Source organism: Chiloscyllium punctatum, chromosome 2 (assembly GCF_047496795.1).
Source record: "Chiloscyllium punctatum isolate Juve2018m chromosome 2, sChiPun1.3, whole genome shotgun sequence".
Taxonomy (NCBI): domain Eukaryota; kingdom Metazoa; phylum Chordata; class Chondrichthyes; order Orectolobiformes; family Hemiscylliidae; genus Chiloscyllium; species Chiloscyllium punctatum.
The window spans coordinates 4,827,071-4,848,365 of NC_092740.1; the positions used below are offsets into that span (position 1 = coordinate 4,827,071).

At 44.7% G+C, this 21,295-nt stretch overlaps 1 protein-coding gene across 3 annotated transcripts in view; it reads right to left on the bottom strand.

Moving 5' to 3' along the window:
* Window positions 1–21,295, bottom strand: part of LOC140493998 (growth hormone receptor-like) — a 198,477-nt gene that overhangs the window by 135,830 nt on the left and 41,352 nt on the right. Inside the window, exon 1 of one of the 3 annotated variants that reach the window (XM_072592947.1) lies at window positions 4,701–4,833. The exons of the other annotated variants lie outside the window; for them this stretch is intronic. The gene's annotated coding sequence lies outside the window, so the exon portion shown is untranslated. Of the gene's footprint in view, window positions 1–4,700; window positions 4,834–21,295 lie in introns of those variants that run through there. 3 annotated transcript variants of the gene reach the window in all.

The following is a 21,295-nucleotide window of genomic DNA, read 5'->3' on the forward strand; positions in this document are numbered from 1 at the left end:
TGCAGGAAGTGCACCCATCTCCAGCTCCTCCAAGACCGTGTTAGGGAACTGGAGCTGGAGTTGGATGAACTTCGGATCATTCGGGAGGCAGAGGGGGTCATAGATCGGAGCTATAGGGAAGTAGTAACTCCAAAGATGGCAGATAGATGGGTGACAGTGAGGGGGACTGGGAGGAAGCAGCCAGTGCAGGGACCCCCTGTGGTCGTTCCCCTCAAGAACAAGTATACCGTTTTGGATACTTGTGGGGGGGACGACTTACCAGGGGTAAGTAACGGGGCTCAGGCCTCTGGCACGGAGCCTGTCCCCGCTACTCAGAAGGGAAGGGTGGAGAAGAGCAGAGCAATAATAATTGGGGACTCGATAGTTCGGGGCACAGATAGGCGGTTTTGTGGGAACGAGAGAGACTCACGTTTGGTATGTTGCCTCCCAGGTGCAAGGGTACGTGATGTCTCTGATCGTGTTTTCCGGGTCCTTAAGGGGGAGGGAGAGCAGCCTGAAGTCGTGGTCCATATTGGCACCAATGACATAGGTAGGAGGAGTGCTGAGGATGTTAGACAGGCTTTTAGGGAGCTAGGTTGGAAGCTCAGAGTTAGAACGAACAGAGTTGTTGTCTCTGGTTTGTTACCCGTGCCACGTGATAGAGAGTCGAGGAATAGGGAGAGAGAAGAGTTAAATGCGTGGCTACAGGGATGGTGCAGGAGGGAGGGATTTCAGTACTTGGATAACTGGGGTTCTTTCTGGGGAAGGTGGGACCTCTATAAACAGGATGGTCTGCACCTGAACCTGAGGGGCACCAGTATCCTTGGGGGAGGTTTGCTAGTGCTCTTGGGGGGGGTTTAAACTAACTCTGCAGGGGCATGGGAACCCAGACTGTAGCTTTAGGGTGCAGGACCTGGAGTGTAGGGAGGTTAGGAATATGGCATCAATCTTAAAGGAGGGTGCCTGTAAACAGAAGAGTGGCTTGAAGTGTGTATACTTTAATGCCAGAAGTATACGAAATAAGGTAGGTGAACTCGCAGCGTGGGTTGGTACCTGGGACTTCGATGTTGTGGCTATTACGGAGACGTGGCTAGATCAGGGACAGTATTGGCTGTTGCAGGTTCCAGGGTTTAAATGTTTTAGTAGGGTCAGAGGTGGGGGCAAAAGAGGGGGGGGGTGTGGCTTTGCTTGTCAAAGATAGTATTACAGCGGTGGAAAGGAAGATGGACGAAGATTTGCCATCTGAGGTAGTTTGGGTTGAGGTTAGGAATAGGAGAGGTGAGGTCACCCTGTTAGGAGTCTTTTACAGGCCTCCTAATAGTCCTAGAATCGTTGAAGAAAGGATTGCGAAAATGATTCAGGAGAAGAGTGACAGTAATAGGGTGATTGTTATGGGAGACTTTAACTTTCCTGATATTGATTGGGAAAGCTATAGCTCAAGTTCGTTAGATGGGTCAGTGTTTGTGCAATGTGTGCAGGAGAGTTTCCTGACACAATATGTAGATAAGCCAACAAGAGGTGAGGCCATACTGGATTTGGTTCTGGGTAACGAACCAGGCCAGGTATTAGAACTAGAGGTAGGTGAGCACTTTGGGGACAGTGACCACAATTCGGTGATTTTTACTCTAGTGATGGAGAGGGATAAGTGTGTACTACAGGGCAAGAGTTATAGCTGGGGGCAGGGAAATTATGATGCGTTGAGGCATGACTTAGGATGTGTGGATTGGAAAAGTAGATTCCAAGGCAAGAGCGTAATTGATATGTGGAACTTGTTCAAGGAGCAACTATTGAGTGTCCTTGATAAGTACGTACCTATCAGGCAGGGAGGAAAGGGTCGTGTGAGGGAGCCGTGGTTTAATAAGGAGTTGGAATCCCTTGTTAAATGGAAGAGGGCGGCCTTTGTAAAGATGAGGCGTGAAGGTTCAATAGGGGCGATTGAGAGTTATAAGGTAGCCCGGAAGGACCTGAAGAGAGAGCTAAGAGCAGCAAGGAGGGGACATGAAAGGTCCTTAGTTGGTAGGATTAGGGAAAACCCTAAGGCTTTCTATAGGTATGTTAGGAATAAAAGAATGACTAGGGAAGGAATAGGTCCAATCAAGGATAGTAATGGGAAGTTGCGTGTGGAGGCTGAAGAGATTGGGGAGGCGCTGAATGAATACTTTTCGTCAGTATTCACTCAGGAACAGGACATTGTTGTCGATATGAATACTGAGGCACGAATAAGTAGAATGGATGGCTTTGAGATATGTAGAGAAGAGGTGTTGGAAATTCTGGCAAGGGTGAAAATAGATAAGTCCCCTGGGCCTGATGGCATTTATCCTAGGATTCTCTGGGAAGCAAGGGAGGAGATTGCAGAGCCATTGGCCTTGATTTTTGTGTCCTCTTTGTCGACAGGAGTAGTGCCAGAAGACTGGAGGCTAGCAAATGTGGTTCCCTTGTTCAAGAAGGGGAGTAGGGATAATCCTAGTAACTATAGGCCAGTGAGTCTCACTTCTGTTGTGGGCAAAGTCTTAGAGAGAATTGTAAGGGATAGGATTTATGCACATCTGGATAAGAATGATGTGATCAAGGATAGTCAGCATGGTTTTGTGAAGGGCAGGTCGTGCCTCACAAACCTTATTGAATTCTTTGAGAAGGTGACTAAGGAGGTAGATGAGGGGAAAGCGGTAGATGTGGTATATATGGATTTTAGTAAGGCGTTTGATAAGGTCCCCCATGGTAGGCTACTGCAGAAAATACAGAGATATGGCATAGAGGGTGAGTTGGAGGTTTGGATTAGGAATTGGCTCTCTGGAAGAAGACAGAGGGTAGTAGTTGATGGCAAAGGTTCATCTTGGAGTGCCGTCACTAGCGGTGTTCCGCAAGGATCTGTTTTGGGACCATTACTGTTTGTCATTTTTATAAATGACCTGGAGGAAGGGTTAGAAGGTTGGGTGAGCAAGTTTGCGGATGATACGAAAGTCGGAGGAGTTGTAGACAGTGAGGAAGGATATGGCAGGTTACAGCGGGATATAGAGAAGCTGCAGAGCTGGGCAGAAAGGTGGCAAATGGAGTTCAATGTAGCTAAGTGTGAAGTGATTCACTTTGGTAAGAGTAATAAAAAGATGGATTACTGGGCTAATGGTAGACTACTTGGTAGTGTGGAAGAGCAGAGGGATCTTGGTGTCCATGTACACAGATCTCTGAAAGTTGCCACCCAGGTAAATAGTGCGGTGAAGAAGGCATATGGCGTACTGTCTTTTATTGGTAGAGGAATTGAGTTCCGGAGTCCTGAGGTCATGCTGCAGTTGTATCAGACTCTGGTGCGGCCGCATCTGGAATATTGTGTGCAGTTTTGGTCGCCATACTATAGGAAGGATGTGGAGGCACTGGAACGGGTGCAGAGGAAGTTTACCAGGATGTTGCCTGGTATGGTAGGAAAATCCTATGAGGAAAGGCTGAGGCACTTGGGGTTGTTTTCATTGGAGAAAAGAAGGTTTAGGGGTGATTTGATAGAGGTGTACAAGATGATTAGGGGGTTAGATAGGGTTGACAGTGAGAACCTTTTTCCACGTATGGAGTCAGCTATTACAAGGGGGCATAGCTTTAAATTAAGGGGGGGTAGATATAGGACTGATGTTAGGGGTAGGTTCTTCACTCAGCGAGTCGTAAGTTCATGGAATGCCCTGCCAGTAGCAGTAGTGGACTCTCCCTCTTTATGGGTATTTAAGCGGGCATTGGATAGGTATATGGAGGATAGTGGGTTAGTGTAGGTTAGGTGGGCTTTGATCGGCGCAACATCGAGGGCTGAAGGGCCTGTACTGCGCTGTATTCTTCTATGTTCTATGTTCTATGAGATACCGCAACCCAATCTAGTCCCACCTGCCAGCACCCGGCCCATATCCCTCCAATCCCTTCCTATTCATATACCCATCCAGATGCCTTTTAAATGCTGTAATTGTACTAGCCTCCACCACTTCCTCTGGTAGCTCATTCCATACACGTACCACCCTCTGCATGAAAACGTTGCCTCTTAGGTGTCTTTTATGTCTTTCCCCTCTCACCCTAAATTTATGCCGTCTAGTTCTGGACTCCCCAACCCCAGGAAAGAGACTGTCTATTTATCCTATCCATGCCCCTCATGATTTTATAAACCTCTATAAGGTCACCCCTCAGCCCCAGCCTATTCAATCATTCCCTACAGCTCAAATCCTCCAACTCTGGCAACATCCTTGTAAATCTTTTCTGAACCCTTTCAAGTTTCACAACATCTTTCCAATAGGAAGGAGACCAGAATTGCATGCAATATTCCAACAGTGGCCTAACCAATGTCCTGCACAGCTGCAACATGATCTCCCAACTCAATACCCTGACCAATAAAGGAAAGCATACCAAACGCCTTCTATCCTATCAACGTGCAACTACACTTCCAAGGAGCTATGAATCCGCACTCCAAGGTCTCTATATTCAGCAACACCCCCTAGGACCTTACCATTAAGTGTATAAGTCCTGCTAAGGTTTCCCAAAATGCAGCTGTTCGCATTTATTTAAATTGAATCTCCATCTGCCATTTCTCAGCCCATTAGCCCATCTGATCAAGATCCTGTTGATGACCTGAATTTACCTGGAAGTCAATAATTACCAACGATTTGAATTTAACTGGCACACAATAAGAGTATTCATGACCTGAGTATATCTGTCATGCATTAGCAGGCACTGCAGGAAGTGAAAACATTACTTACCTTCTTATCTGACTACAAAAGACCACATGTACTTTAGGGTGAGAGGGAGGCCAGTGAAGAAAAACCCAATGGCACAACTTATCATTAACTTAAACATGTCTCACTCCCCCTCTCCAGCCTCTGACATTTTACTGTGGAAACCATGAAAGTGGCTGACAAGTGTGGTGTATGAATGGGTTGGTCCCAGTCACATGCTTAGTCTGGTATGTAGACTAACTACTCTGATCCAGCTGATTGCAGTTCACTCCCAGTTGTGGTTCTTGAACCAAGCTGCTGACATTCCTTAGCTAGATTGCAGCTGCTAGGGCAGCTAGGGTAAACTCACGAGGAGACAATGGGTACAGAGGTTCACCAGATAAACTGGTTATTAAAATGAGTAGGTGCTATAGATAGTAAAAAGTGGTGTTAGATCACATTGGTGTACCTAAACCAAGTTCATTCTTGAATGTTTGAAGAGCACTGAATAGAAGCAGGCTTGGTGAATATTTTTAGGATGGAGTTCAATAGGTTTTGATTGGATAATGGACTCAAAAAGTTGTCAGGTGGACAGCAAAATAGATTGGCCATGACCTCAGTGAATGGAAGAGCAGAATTGAGTGGTCTCCTCCTACTTCTCTTTCTTATGTTAGTATATTTGTATGACATCATGTGGTCACATGAGCACTGTCTGCTAACCAACAACAGAAGGTGTGGAGCTCCTGAAATTTCCTGACGTCACTCAGTGCAGCGACAAATCTGATTTAATACTGATCTTATCCAGCACTGGACTATTCACATGTTGGAGGTTCTTTGTAAATTCTTTCAAAATGCACTCAATACAGATTTCCTGAAAGCTGGGAACAGTGACTTTGAGGAAAAGAAATTATGCTTCCAGAAAATTGGATTAGAATAACATGGAATACCTGCATTCTCTTGGCATTTTTACACTAACGAGGTTGCATAGACAACAGGTAAATGGATTGTTCACTATCAATAGCACACAAGCCAGGAGAGGAGGTCATGCACATTGTGCCAACAATGTGCATGACCTGAATTTATCTGGTGCCCAACAACAATAATGACCGGAATTACTTTTTGCCCAACAACAATTACCAATGACCTGAATTTAGCTGGCACCCAGGAAGAGGTGAAAATCCATATCTCCTTTCTGTAGGACTTTATGAGAAAGGAAAAGGATTGCATTTCATTTGAGAGAAGGGGCAGATCAGTGAAGAAAAACAATACTCTTCAGTCCAACACCTACAGCTTATTAACAATATAAATGTTGCCAAAACCCTCTCTGCAGCCTTGCAGTAACAGCTGTCTGACAGCTGTAGTGTATGAATGGGTTGGTCCCAGACACACGCTTACTCTGGAATGTAGACTGGCTACTTTCACAACATTGGTGTAATTAAATGGCACCCTCCTCTCCCATATATTTTATTTTGTATCGGAGGCTTGTTTTTTAACAAATTATTTCTTTGCTAATCGTCTGAAAGCACATAAGGGGTGAATGGATCTCTGGATTTTGAGGGGGGGTTTTCTTTGCCAGGATTTTCTTCCACTTTATTTTGGGCTTCTCCTGAATTTATTAAGTAGTTGCTGCAAACCACTGGTGAATGACAGGGAATCATGAGAGAGGCAGAAATGCATCCATTTTATAAAATGATCTTCATACTTTGATATAAACCATGGTCACCCCTGCCCCTTGGCATTGAACAAGCTGATGAGATCAGTTTGCTGCTGTGCTGAACCCTGTGCTGTGTTATTGACGATCAAAGCATGAACATCATTTTATAAGATGGGTGCACTTCTGTCTCTCTCATGATTCCCTGTCATTCACCAGTGGTTTGCAGCAACTACTTAATAAATTATACCTTCAGGAGAAACTCGAAATGAAGTGGAAGAAAATCCTGGCATTCCTGCTTCTCTCATGATCACCATTTGATAAATTTTCCAAACATGACAGCTGGTTGTTGGAATTCTGGAGAAGTCAGTCTTTAGTGCTTGCTTCACTGTCAGCATCTTGCTCTTCTTCCATTAATCCTTCCACTAGGATTAGCCTTGATGATTTACTTGGATACAGGAAGCCTGAAGATCTCCATTTGGCTTCACCCAATATTATTTAGGTTCTTTCATTGCTGTGGCATCCTTCCATTCCTTGTCATTGATTCCTTTCACCACCCAGTTTACTCTCAAGATCCATTTTAAGCTCTGTTGGGTTTCCTTTCTACCTCCTTCCCAATGCTCCAAACATCATCTCCAGACTGGTCTATAGTGACTGTAAAAGTTAGTGCATTCCACATCTTCATCATTCATTGAGTGGAAATGTCTATCCTCGTTGCTTTTGCTAATTATCTAAAATATGCATCCTCTCATTCTGAATCATTCACTCAATGAGAACAGTTTCTTCCTACATACACTTATAATTCTGAATGCCTCCATTAAATCTCCTCTCCAAAGAAAATAGCTCCAGCTTCTCTAATCTAATCTATAACTGACAGTCTTCAACTCTGGAACCATTCCCATTAATCTCGTCTGCAGTCTCTCCAATGCATTCACATCCTTCCATTGTATTGCTCCCAAAAACTGTTCAGCTGAGGATGAACTGATGTTGAATGTAAATTTATTACAACCTTCGTGCTCTTACACTCTGCCCGTCCTAATAAGTCCAGGACATATTTGCATTCTGCAAGTTCTCAGTAAGAACTGCCAGTAACTTTGCGGTTGTCTTTTAGTATTTAAACACTCAGAAATAAAACTTGAAATTCATTTTTCAGCTACTAAAAACCTTTTCTATCACTCTTTGCAAAACTGCAGTCTGCTCCACTCACACAACCAACATCTGTGATTCATGTGCTTTGCATGAAAAAGTAAGTTTGAGTTGCTCAACAGAAGCTATAGACTTATAGAAATGTACAGTACAGAAATAGACGCTTCGGTCCAACTCATCCATGCCGACCAGATATCCTAACCTAATCTAATTCCATTTGCCAGCATTTGGCCCATTTCACTCTCAACCCTTCCTATTCATATACCCATCCAGATCCCTTTTAAATGCTGTAATTTATACTAGCCTCTACCATTTCCTCTGGCAGCTCATTCCATACATCCTTCACCCTTTGCATAAAAAAGTTGCTCTTAGCTCCCTTTTAAATCTTTCCCCTCTCAACCTAAACCTATGCCCTCGAGCTCTGGATTACCCCAACTCAGGGAAATGACCTTGTCTATTTACCCTATCCATGCCCCTCATGATTTTATAAATGTCTATAAGGTCACCCCTCAGACTCTGACACTCCAGCAAAAACAGCCTATTCAGCCTCTCCCTATACCGCAAACCCTTCAACCCTGGCAACATCCTTGTAAATCTTTTCTGAACCCTTTCAAGTTTCATAACATCCTTCCAAAAAGGAGGGAGAGTCGAGAATGTGTTGCTGGAAAAGCACAGCAGGTTAGGCAGCATCCGAGGAGCAGAAGAATCGATGTTTCGGGCATAAGCCTTTCATCAGAATTCCTGATGAAGAGCTTATGCCCGAAATGTCGATTCTTCTGCTTCACAGATGCTGCCTGACCTGCTGTGCTTTTCCAGCAACACACTCTTGACTCTGATTTCCAGCATCTGCAGTCCTCACTTTTTCCAATAGGAGAGAGAGCAGAACTGTACGTAGTATTCCAAAAGTGGCCTAACCAATGTCCTGTACAGCCGCAACATGTCCTCCCTACTCCTATGCTCAATGCTCTGACCAGTAAAGGAAAGCATACTAAATGCCTTGTTCACTCTCCTATCTACCGGAGACTCCTCTTTCGAGGAACTATGAACCTGCACTCCAAAGTCTCTTTGTTCAGCAACACTCTACAGGATCTTACCATTAAGTGTATAAGTCCTGACCTGACCTGTCTTTCCAAAATACAGCACCTCACATTTATCTAAATTAAATTCTATCTGCCACTCCTGGGTCTATCTGATCAAGATCTTGTTGTACACTAAGGTAAACTTCTTCGCAATTTTGGTGTCATCTGCAAACTTAGTAACTATACCTCCTTTGCTCACATCCAAATCATTTATATAAATGATGAAAATCAGTGGACTCAGCACCGATCCTTGTGGCACTCCACTGGTCACAGGCCTCCAGTCTGAAAAGCAACCCTCCACCATCACTCTCTGTCTTCTACTTTCGAACCTGTTCTGTATCCAGATGGCTAGTTCTCCCTGTATTCCATGAGATCTAACCTTGCAAACCAGTTTCCCATGGGGAACCTTATCCATCACCTTACTGAAGTCCATGTAGATCACGCCCACTGCTCTGCCCTCATCAATCCTCTTCATTACTTCTTCAAAAAACTTAATCAGGTTGGTGAGACAACTTTTCTCATGCACAAAGCCATGCTGACTATCCCTAATCAGTCCTTGCCAATCCAAATACATGTAAAGCCTGTCCCTCAGGTTTCCCTCCAACAACTTGTGGGCGGCATGATGTCTCACTGGTTAACGCTGCTGCCTCACAGTGCCAGAGATCTGGGTTCAATTCCAGCCTTGGGGGACTGTCTGTGTGGAGTTTGCGCATTCTCCCCGTGTCTGTATAGGTTTGCTCCGGGTGCTTCAGTTTCCTCCCACAGTTCAAACATGTGCAGGTTAGGTGAATTGGCAAAGCTAAATTGCCCATAGTGTTCAGAACATAGAACATAGAAAAATACAGCGCAGTACAGGCCCTTCGGCCCTCGATGTTGCGCCGACCGAAGCCTACCTAACCTACACTAGCCCAATAACCTCCATATGCTTATCCAATGCCCGCTTAAATGACCATAAAGAGGGAGAGTCCACCACTGCTACTGGCAGGGCATTCCATGAACTCACAACCCGCTGAGTAAAAAATCTACCCCAAACATCTGTCCTATACCTACCACCCCTTAATTTAAAGCTGTGTCCCCTAGTAACAGCTGACTCCATACGCGGAAAAAGGTTCTCACTGTCAACCCTATCTAAACCCCTAATCATCTTGTACATCTCCATCAAATCTCCCCTAAACCTTCTTTTCTCCAATGAGAAAAGTCCCAAGTGCCTCAGCCTTTCCTCATACGATCTTACTACCATGCTAGGCAACATCCTGGTAAACCTCCTCTGCACTCATTCCAATGCCTCCACATCCTTCCTATAGTATGGCGACCAAAACTGCACACAATACTCCAGATGAGGCCGCACCAGAGTCTTATACAACTGCAACATGACCTCAAGACTCCGGAACTCAATTCCTCTACCAATAAAGCCCAGTACACCATATGCCTTCTTCACAGCACTATTTACCTGGGTGGCAACTTTCAAAGATCTGTGTACATGGACACCAAGATCCCTCTGCTCATCCACACTACCAAGTAGTCTACCATTAGCCCAGTAATCCATCTTCTTGTTACTCTCACCAAAGTGAATGACTTCACACTTAGCTACATTGAATTCCATTTGCCACCTTACTGCCCAGCTCTGCAACTTATCTATATCCCGCTGTAACCTGCCACATCCTTCTTCGCTGTCCACAACTCCACCGACTTTCATGTCATCCGCAAACTTGCTCACCCAGACTTCAACCCCCTCCTCCAGGTCATTTATAAAAATGACAAACAGCAATGGTCCCAAAACAGATCCTTGTGGAACACCGCTAGTAACTGCTAGAACACCGCTAGTAACTGCTGGAAATGTGTAGGTTAGGTGCATGAGTCAGGGAAATGTAGAATAATAGGATAGGGGAATGGGTCTGGGTGCAATACCCTTCAGAGGCTTGGTGTGGATTTGTTGGGTCATACAGCCTGTTTTCACAATGTTAGGGATTCTATGATTCTATGAATTTGCCCAACCGACGTCAGGCTCACTGGTCGATAGTTCCCTGGCTTTTCCTTATCACCATTCCTAGCAACACTGGCACCACATTAGCCAACCTCCAGTCTTTCACCTGTGATTATCGATGATCCAAGTATCTTTGCAAGTGATGAAGAGAACACTCCACCATGCTGAACTTCACTGCTTCAGATCAACAGGAAAACAAATTCACTCACTGGCTAAACAATGACACTCATCAGTTATTGGCAAACACTGATATTCAGTCCTGAAGAGTCAGTTAATCATTATATTTTTAAAAAGTGACTCCCGCAGGAGTTATATTTATTAAATTGACCTGCAGTTTATCACTTGCTTTCTACCATGGATAACATCCTGAAGGTCGTTCCCAATCAAAAGCTGGAGCAAGTCACGTGGAGGGATACAGGTGATGGGGTCTGGAGTGACAATGCGACAGGGCAGGAGTGACAGTGTGACACGTGATTGGGGCAGAAGTGAGAGTGCAGGAGGTAAGTGGGGCAGGTGTAAGAGTGCAGGTGAGTAGGGGCAGGAGTGGCAGTACAACTGGTGAATGGGGTAGGAGTGACAGGGCAAACAGGTGAGTGGGGCAGGAGTGACAGGATCAACTGGTGAGTAGAGCAGGAGTGAGTGTGACAGGTGAGGGGGTTAGGAGTGAGACTATAACAGGTGAGGGGGGTGGGAGTGAGAGTGTGGCACATGAGTGGGATAGGCGTGACAGGGTGAATAGGTGAGTGGGGTGGGAATGGCCAAGTGAGAGTGCAGCAGATCCAAATCGGTCAGGTCAGGATGTCTTACGAAGGTTGACAGGTATGTAGGTGTGTAAGCAGGAATGTAAGAGGTGCCTTGAGCTGCTCAATGAGCTGGTATCCAGGTCAGTGGTGAGAATAGCAGAACCAGGCACAGCTTTCAGCAACCTTCTGAAAATGACAAAGACTTGTTAATGACTGCTGCACTAAGGCACATTTTTTAAAATACACTGATGGAGTTCAAATATTACTGGTAACATCAAAATGTATCATGCAGCTGAACCTCCTCAAGATGAGGGACTGACAAGGTTGGGGGTACTTCCTTCAAGATAATGCAGACTTGCCAGACCATTTCCCAAACTGGGTCATCGGCAGCCAATCATTCTGGATGTGAAGTCAGAGTGACAACATCACTGAGCCAGATGGAAGCTTACAACCAATCCAGTAACTGCACGACCACCATATAGTACTCTAGTTTTCTTCTCCAAATTTATTGAACTCATTTAAGTACAATCCCAGCTGCTTCAGCAAGATTCGCCCTCATGTCTCCTGATTATTAGTTCAGGCCTCTAGATCACTCGCCCAGTGACTTACTCACTTTATTTGATGCTTTTTTTACAAGTCTATGTTGTTTTGTATGATTAAATGTGAATGTGTCTGTTCTTGCCATGCTGCTGAGTGTTTCCAGAATGTTCCGTTAACACTTCCAGCAATAACAAATGTTCAGAACCCAAAGGGAGGAGAGGACATAGGAGGAGACACAAAAGGAGAGAAGAAGAGGAGATGCAGGAGGAGGAAGGAGAGGAGACGCTGGAGGAGGGAATCAATTTGGAGACAGTGAGGTTTGTAGATGCTGGAGATCAGAGTTGAGAGTGTGTTGCTGGAAAAGCACAGGTCAGGCAGCATCCAAGGAGCAGGAAAGTTGACGTTTCAGCTTTCCTGCTCCTCGGATGCTGTCTGACCTGCTGTGCTTTTCCAGCACTACACTCTCAATGCAGAAGGAGGGAAGGAGAGGAGACGCAGGAGGAAGGAAAGAGAGGAGACGCAGGAGGAAGGAAGAGGGAATGTGCAGGAGCTGGTGGAGGGGCAGGAGATCCTTTGTTCATCAGCATTTGTTGTCTTATTGAGGTACCTTGTATTTCAGGAGGGGGCTGCATAACCCTACATTCACTATTCCCACTCAACCTGTTAAACCCCCTCTCTCATTGTTAGTGTTCTCTTCTCTTGCACTCCCTCCTGCTCTCTCTGTTGCTTTCTCCCTCTGGTGTTCACCCCTCTCTCTTCCACCCCTCTCATGTCTGTCATTCATTCTGGGTCTCAGGTGGGTAAACACCCATAACTGCCAACCAATGGCACTGATGCTAATGGAGTGCTGTCAGCCTATTCATGACTGGTGCTCTATGAAGGAGCTGGGCAGTGGGATTTCCTCCCCTGGGTCTCTAGTCCGATGGAAGGCCTGAGGGTGGCCATTTCTACCAAGGCAGGCAGGATGTGGGGACCATATCAGCTTTCAGCTTCAGAGATTTGCCCAGAAACACAGCACTGAAAATGTGTTGCTGGAAAAGCACAGCAGATCAGGCAGCATCCAAGGAGCAGGAGAATCGACGTTTTGGGTATGAGCCCTTCTTCAGTAATCTTTACCTGGGGTGTGCAGTGGGAGAGGGACTCACTGAAATCCTTGTAGAGGGAGGAAGAGAGCTTCTTCAAGGAAGGCATCCTTGCAAGAGGATTCGCAGTAGGTTAAAATCTTCTAGGAGAAAGTGAGGACTGCAGATCAGAGCTGAAAATGTGTTGCTGGAAAAGCGCAGCTGGTCAGGCAGCATCCAAGGAGCAGGAGAATCGACGTTGCGGGCATGAGCCCAAAACATCAATTCTCCTGCTCCTTGGATGCTGCCTGACCTGCTGCGCTTTTCCAGCAACACATTTTCAGCTCTGATCTCCAGCATCTGCAGTCCTCACTTTCTCCCAGAACCACAGCGAGCAAGAAAGATGGGTAATGAGATAGATGCAGCAAGACAGAGGCTGAGAGTGAGCAAGAATGACAAAGACAGAAAGCAAGGACAAACAGAACACGTAAGTGAGACAGAGCTCACAAGAGACCGCATTAGTGAGAAAGAGAGATATACATCAGCGAGGGAGAGACATGCGAGAGGGAGAGAATACGGGTGGGAGAGAACACGAGATGAGAGAGTGAATAGGAGTGTGAGTATAAGAGTGAAGCAGCTCAATGCATTCTGTCCCTCCCAAGTTAAAGACACGCTTGTATTTAAATACATTCTTTCACAATCTTTGTTTGTTCCAATTATATTTCACAGTCAACAAGGACTTAGGAAATTACAGCCAGTTAATTTTCAGCGCAGGGAGACCAATGACTCGGTGGGGACTGGAGGTCACTGCAGAGACCTGAGACAGCAAGGACCAGGTTTCTGTTAGAATGGGGGTTGAGAGAGGACAAGTGTTCCTTCACTATTTTCGAACAGGGTGACAGAATCCTCAGGGTCCCACTGAGGACAAACGTGACCCTTGGTTTGACAAAGTGTTCAGTTTTTCACTGAAGTGTCACTAAGATTACAAGCTTATGTACAGCTTGAGCACAGTGCTATCCAACCTAAAGATGAACTTGTCATCACTGAATGAAGGGTAATACTTCAGGCACAGAGACAGCTGTTGTTGATCGAATGTTCAGCAGTTCTAGTTCATGGCATTTTCAAAAACATGTCAAGAAAACAGTTCACTTTTCCCACCTCAAACCAATTCGAAATGCATAAGAAATAGCAACCTTCTCATGAAGGCTACATTGTGACAACTAATTTTAAAACACCCAGATTAATTAGGTAAGCAAGACAGAGATGTGACAAGACACCTCACACTATGTCCGAACGGTTACTAAACTATTCTGACTGTTACTCCAATATCTTTTCCAGGAGCTCCCTGTCAAGCAGCTATTCTTCACTCCTGCAGCTTTTGGGGAGCTGTGTTGCCTGCTGCAGTCAGAAACCACACAGACAGGATTCGCCTGGTGCCAGACAAGACGTTTACAGCAGGTCAGTATGTTACACTGATACCCGTACCACTCGCCATATGTCACCTGCAAATCATTTTCGCCCTCTCCTATGTATCAAATATTCCGTCAGCAACAGCCTCTTCACAGCAGTTGGGGTGGACACCGTATGCCTGCAGTCAGGACTCACAAATGCCTTTTATTTCTTCTCCAAGACAAGATTCTTGGTTTTAATGTTGCTCCTCTTCCTGGCTGCACACACAGGATGGGAAGCCAGAAACCAGCTTTTTGGAGTAACTATCACCCACCAACACGAAATACTCACAGTTTTCAGGTGTGACCTGTTTCACTGTCATTTCCCCCCAAAAAAATAAGCAAAGGAGCAAGAGTTCACAGTTGTCCCAGTTGTGCTGGTCAGATTACAGTGAGTATCTATTTCAGGCGAGCAATGACAGGCACTTGCAGGTACTTTAACACTGACAAACAGTGTCACTTCATGCATGGTCCTGTAAACAGTTCTCTGAAATTCATGGAAAGTTTAAGTTTGTTGAGAAAAAGAGAGAATATTGATGCTATAACAGGAGGAAATTGTTCAAACTGGATAATCTGGGATTTCGGACAGCTGCAGTACTTCCACTTAAAAGGCATTGTATTTAATCCAGATACATGCTATATTCACAGGACAGGAGATACTGTCCATCAGCACTGCAGCCATTTGATCCGTACACTGCAAACTTGCAAAGTTGCCCGTGGAAGACATTGAGCAACAGGAGCAATTTCAAGTCAATATTTGTTTCAGAGAAAGCTCATTTGGACCAGCCACTGCCATTGTTCAGATAAAGTGATCTCATACTTAACGGAGTGCTGACTGAACTGTCTCTTGAAATTATTGAGCGTATTTCTCATTACAGTGGCATGTCTGTTAAAATTTCACAACACAGTGACACTTTTGAGAAGTCACCTTCTTGATTTTCTATCTTTCGTGGAATTAGCATGGTCTTGAGCATCAACCCATTTGCTAAGTTTAGTTCAATCAACACAAACTACCAAACTTCTATGTCATCAGCTCAAATTCGCTTTTCCAAAGAAAATCAAATTCCAAACACTTAGCATTTCCATACAATGCCATTCCTGAAACTAGGCACCTTGTTTCGTCCTTATTTCTCGTTATCACTTGTGTCTGTCCTTGTTTACTGTATTAGTTACTTTCCAGAATTCAAACATTCAATTAAATTCAAACATTTCAAGGTGACAAAAATAGGAAGTAACAATGAAGAATATCAAATAATTACTTATTAAGTTCAAATTGCACTTTGAAATTCACAAGTTAGCTCTGTGTTTCAGTCCCTCATCAGCTGAATTTACTGAAGTCAGCATTTTGAAAGCATCCAAGTGGTGCTGGTCAGATCACAGTGGTTAGTTTGTTCATCAGATCAACACCAGGCAAAAGTAAGGACTGCAGATGCTGTGAGATCAGAGTCAAGATTAGAGTGGTGCTGGAAAAGCACAGCAGGTCCGGCAGCATCCGAGGAGCAGGAAAATTGATGTTTCGGGCAGAAGCCCTTCATCAGGAATGAGATTAGCACCAGGCAGCTGCACAGACACACAGTGTCGCTCCATGCATAGGTCTTTAAACAGTTGTCTGAAGTTCACAGAAAGCTGGTTCACCCAGCCTGTCTGACCAGAATAACATATCTCACTTGAAGCTGAGCAACCACATAGTCATATAGTCATAGAAATGTTTAGCATGGAAACAGACCCTTCAGTCCAACCCGTCCACACTGACCAGATATCCCAACCCAATCTAGTCCCACCTGCCAGCATCCCTCCAAACCCTCCCTATTCATATACCCATCCAAATGTCTCTTAAATGTTGTAATTATACCAGCCTCCACCACTTCCTCTGGCAGCTCATTCCATACACGTACCACCCTCTGCGTGAAAAAGTTGCCCCGTAGGTCTCTTTTATATCTTTCCCCTCCCACCCTAAACCTATGCCCTCTAGTTCTGGACTCCCCGACCCCAGGGAAAAGACTTTGCCTATTTACCCTATCCCTGCCCCTTATAATTTTGTAAACCTCTATAAGGTCACCCCTCAGTCTCCGACGCTCCAGGGAAAACAGCCCCAGCCTGTTCAGCCTCTCCCTACAGCTCAAATCCTCCAACCCTGGCAACATCCTTGTAAATCTTTTCTGAACCCTTTCAAGTTTCACAACAACTTTTCGATAGGAAGGAGACCAGAATTGCACGCAATATTCCAACAGTGGCCTAACCAATATCCTGTACAGCCACAACATGACCTCCCAACTCCTGTACTCAATACTCTGACCAATAAAGGAAAGCATACCAAACGCCTTATTCACTATCCTATCTACCTGCAACTCCATTTTCAAGGGCTATGAATCTGCACTCCAAGGTCTCTTTGTTCAACAACACTCCCTCAGACCTTACCATTAAGTGTGTAAGCCCTGCTAAGATTTGCTTTCCCAAAACGCAGCACCTCACATTTTTCTGTATTAAACTCCATCTGCCACTCCTCAACCCACTGGCCCATCTGTTCAAGATCCTGTTGTAATCTGAGATAAACTTCTTCGTTGTCCACTACAACTTCAATTTTGGTGTCATCTGCAAACTTACTAACTGTACCTCTTATGCTTGCATCCAAATCATTTATGTAAATGACAAAAAGTAGAGGACCCAGCACCGATCCTTGTGGCACTCCATTGGTCACAGGCCTCCAGTCTGAAAAACAACCCTCCACCATCACCCTCTGTCCTCTACCTTTGAGCCAATTCTGTATCCAAATGGCTAGTTCTCCCTGAATCCCGTGAGATCTAACCTTGCTCACCAGTCTCCCATGGGGAACCTTGTCGAACGCCTTACTGAAGTCCATATAGATCACATCTACCACTCTGCCCTCATTAATCCTCTTTGTTACTTCCTCAAAAAACTCAATCAAGTTTGTGAGACATGATTTCCCATGCACAAAGCCATGTTCACTATTCCTTATCAGTCCTTGCCTTTCCAAATACATGTACATCCTGTCCCTCAGGATTCCCTCCAACAACTTGCCCACCACCGAGCTCAGGCTCACTGGTCTATAGTTCTCTGGCTTGTCCTTACCACCCTTCTTAAACAGTGTGGGACGGGAGTGTCAGCAACAGAATCACTGTGTGCTATGATGTTAGAATTTTATAACACACAATAGATTCTGAAGTGCTTTTGCAGTCTAAGTGAAAAGAAGGATCCCAGTGCACCAGCGCAGTGAATGGCTGTGATGGAATTAACGTTGTGTCTGCCCGAATAGTATTCAATTTTAAATCTGTACTCACTCGGCCAGTGGAACAAAGACAATAATAAAAATGAACCTGATCTCGAGTATTAAGTTCACAGGCAAATCAGCTGGAAATATGATATTGTCCACAGGACAACTTCAAATTCAGATTGCACTTACCATTTGAGGTGTATGTGAGTTCATTATGGGAGGGATGGAGGGAGAGAGAGATAAATGTAAGGCCAGAAACTTAAACGTCATTCAAGCTTCTCTAATTCCCTAAAAACTCTCAGTATGCAAACAAATGACTTGGAAATCACAGTACAAAGGAGAGTCATTCATTCCATGGTTTTCAACGAGAGGTCCTTGTTTTCTACTTGGTCAATTACCCCATTTAAATTCCTATTCTCAACCAGTGAATATACTTTCAAATGATGTAATCCTATCCTCTCAATCTCAATTCACATGTGGAAAAGTAGTGAATATTCTAACCACCTTGTGTGTGAGACAGTTTCTTTAACTCTCAACGCTCTGCTGTCAACTACAATGAGATAACTGACCAACAAATTTCAGTGAAGTTGGCTGAAGATTGCAATTGCTGAAAAATGTGTTGCTGGAAAAGCGCAGCAGGTCAGGCAGCATCCAAGGAGCAGGAGAATCGACGTTTTGGGCATAAGCCCTTCTGAAGAATGTATTTGGCCTAGACTCCAGAATTCCTGTGTTCTTCCCCTAGTGATGCTGTGAAACATTCTGGATCATCCTGAGAGAACGTAAGAACAGGATATTGCAATTGACAGCATCTCACATTAGACCAGAAGTCCATAAGGCATAGGAGCAGAATTAGGCTATTTGGCTCATCCGAGTCTGCTGTGCCATTTGATCATGGCTGATATGTTTCTGACATCCATTCTCCTGCCTTCTCTCTGTAACCGTTGATCCCCTTAGTAATCAAGAACCTACTTATCTCTGTTTTAAACACACTCAAAGACTTGGCTTCCACAGCCCTCTGCAGCATTGAGTTTCATAGATTAATTACACTCTGGCTGACCCAGAGTCCTCAACCGCTTCTCATATGATGGGCCCTTCGCTCACGGAATCATTTTTGTAAACCTCATATGAACACCTTCCAACGGCAGCACATCCTTTCTTTGATATAGGGCCACTGTTCACAATATTTCATACGCTGTCTGACCAAAGCAACCTCAGAAGCACATATCTACTCTTATATTCTCACCTGCTTTAAATAAATGCTAATATTGCATTTGCCTTCCTATCTGCCAATTGAACTTACATGTTAACCTTAAGAGATTCCTGAATCAAGACTCACATATCCTTTTGTGCTTCGTATTTCCATGCTTATGCCTCAATTCTTCCTACCGAAATGCATAACCTTACTTTCCCACATGCATTCCATCTGCCATTTCTTTGCCCACTCTCCTAGCCTGTCCAAATCTTTCTGCAACCTCCCTACTTTTTCAACAATGACCTGTGTCATCTGTAAACGTCGCAACAATGCCCTCAGTTCCTTCATCCAGCTCGTTAATGTATCAAGTGAATAGTTGTGGCCACAACACTATTCCCTGTGAAACTCCACTAGTCAATGGTTGCCATCTGATATAGACCTCTTGATCTCTAATCTCTGCTTTCTACCAGTCAGCCAATCCTCCATCCGTGTCATTGCCACCAGTTTATATCACATGTGCAGCACCTTGTAAAAAACCTTAGATCATGTCCACTGGCTCTCCTTTGTCTTGCTTGCTTGTTACCTCTTCAAAGATTTTGGGCGGCACGGTAGCACAGTGGTTAGCACTGCTGCCTCACAGCGCCAGAGACCCGGGTTCAATTCCCGCCTCAGGCGACTCTCTGTGTGGAGTTTACACATTCTCCCCGTGTCTGTGTGGGATTCCTCCGGGTGCTCCGGTTTCCTCCCACAATCCAAAAATGTGCAGGTTAGGTGAATTGACCATGTTAAATTGTCCGTAGTGTTGGGTGAAGGGGTAAATGTAGGAGTATGAGTCTGGGTGGTATACACTTCGGCCGGTCGGTGTGGACTTGTTGGACTGAAGGGCCTGTTTCCACGCTGTAAGTAATCTAATGTAATCTAATCAATCAGGCATAACCTTCCCTTCGCAAAGCCATGCAGACTTAGCCCTGTTTACCATGCACTTCCAAATACTCTGCAATCTCATCCTTACTAAAAGGCACTAAAGTCTTACCAACGACCGAGGTCAAGCTAACCAGCCTGAACTTTCCCGTCTACTCCCTTCCCTTAAACAGGGGTGTTACATTAGCCATTTTCCAGTCTCTGGGACCCTCCCAGAATCCAGTTATTCCTGAAAGATCACCTGGTGGCTGTAGATTTGCAGCTTGGACTCATGACAGTGCCTGGATTCGGGACTCCTAGCTGGAGCCTGGAGTCTTGGCAGCGGTGTCCGAAGCCTGGACTCTTGGCAGTGCTGGTGAGGTGGCAGAAGCATTGGAGCTGAGTTTCCTGGAATATCAGCATCAACTTTGCTGTACCCACAGCCAGGACTCCACAAGGCCCAGTACACCTTGCAGAAGCCCTGGAGCTGTACTTGAGATCCAGTTTGAACAGAAGTAATTCCTTTTTATTATTTTTGTAACTCAAAACAGCGCCATATTGTAGGAATAAAACACTTAACTGTATCTTCCTAAATACATGTGACAATAAAAATCATTCATTCATCAATGCCTCTACAATCTCCCAAGCTCTCTCTTTCAGAACTCTGGGGTGTAGTTCCATCTGGTCCAAGACCTTCAGACCTTTCAGCTCTTTCAGATACTGCAGCATTCCCACAGTACAGCACTGGTTTGTCAACATGGGTGATATGGTCAAGTCTCTCAAGTGGGACTTGAACCTACACCTTTGAACTCAAGGGTACAAGATGCTACCACTGAGCTTTACCTGACTCTGGATAACTTGGAAAATTAACCCCCTCAATACTGTTTCACCAATCATTGGATTTTGCCATAATTTTCTCTGATCCAGTTATAAAAGCTTCAAATGTTTCATAACTCAAACTGCTGATAATGCATTGATGAAGAGCAGCTGATAAATGTAACATACTTAAATTTTCAGAAGGCTTTTACATAGAACATAGAACATTACAGCGCAATACAGGCCCTTTGGCCCTCGATGTTGCACTGACCTGTGGAACTAATTTGAAGCCCATCTAACCTATATTATTCCATTCTCATCCAGATGTTTATCAAATGACCATTTAAATGCCTTTAAAGTTGGCACATCTACTACTTTTTAAGGCAGTGCGTTCCATGCCCCTACTACTCTCTGAGTAAAGAAACTACCTCTGACATCAGATCTATACCTCTCACCCCTCAATTTAAAGCTATGTCCCCTCATGCTAGCTAATATTATCCAAGGAAAAAGGCTCCCACTGTCCACCCTATCTAACCCTCTGATTATCTTATATGTCTCAATTAAGTCACCTCTCAAATGAAAATAGCCTCAAGTCCCTCAGCCTTTCTTCATAAGACCTTGCCACCATATCAGGCAACATCCTAGTAAATCGCTTCTGAACCCTTTCCAAAGATTCCACATCCTTCTCATAATGCGGTGACCAGAACTATACGCAATACTCCCAAGTGCGGCCACACCAGAGTTTTGTAAGCTGCAGCATGACCTCATGGCTCTGAAGGTAAATCCCTCTACCAATAAAAGCTAAGACACCATATGCCTTCTTAACAATCCGATCTGGGTGACAGCTT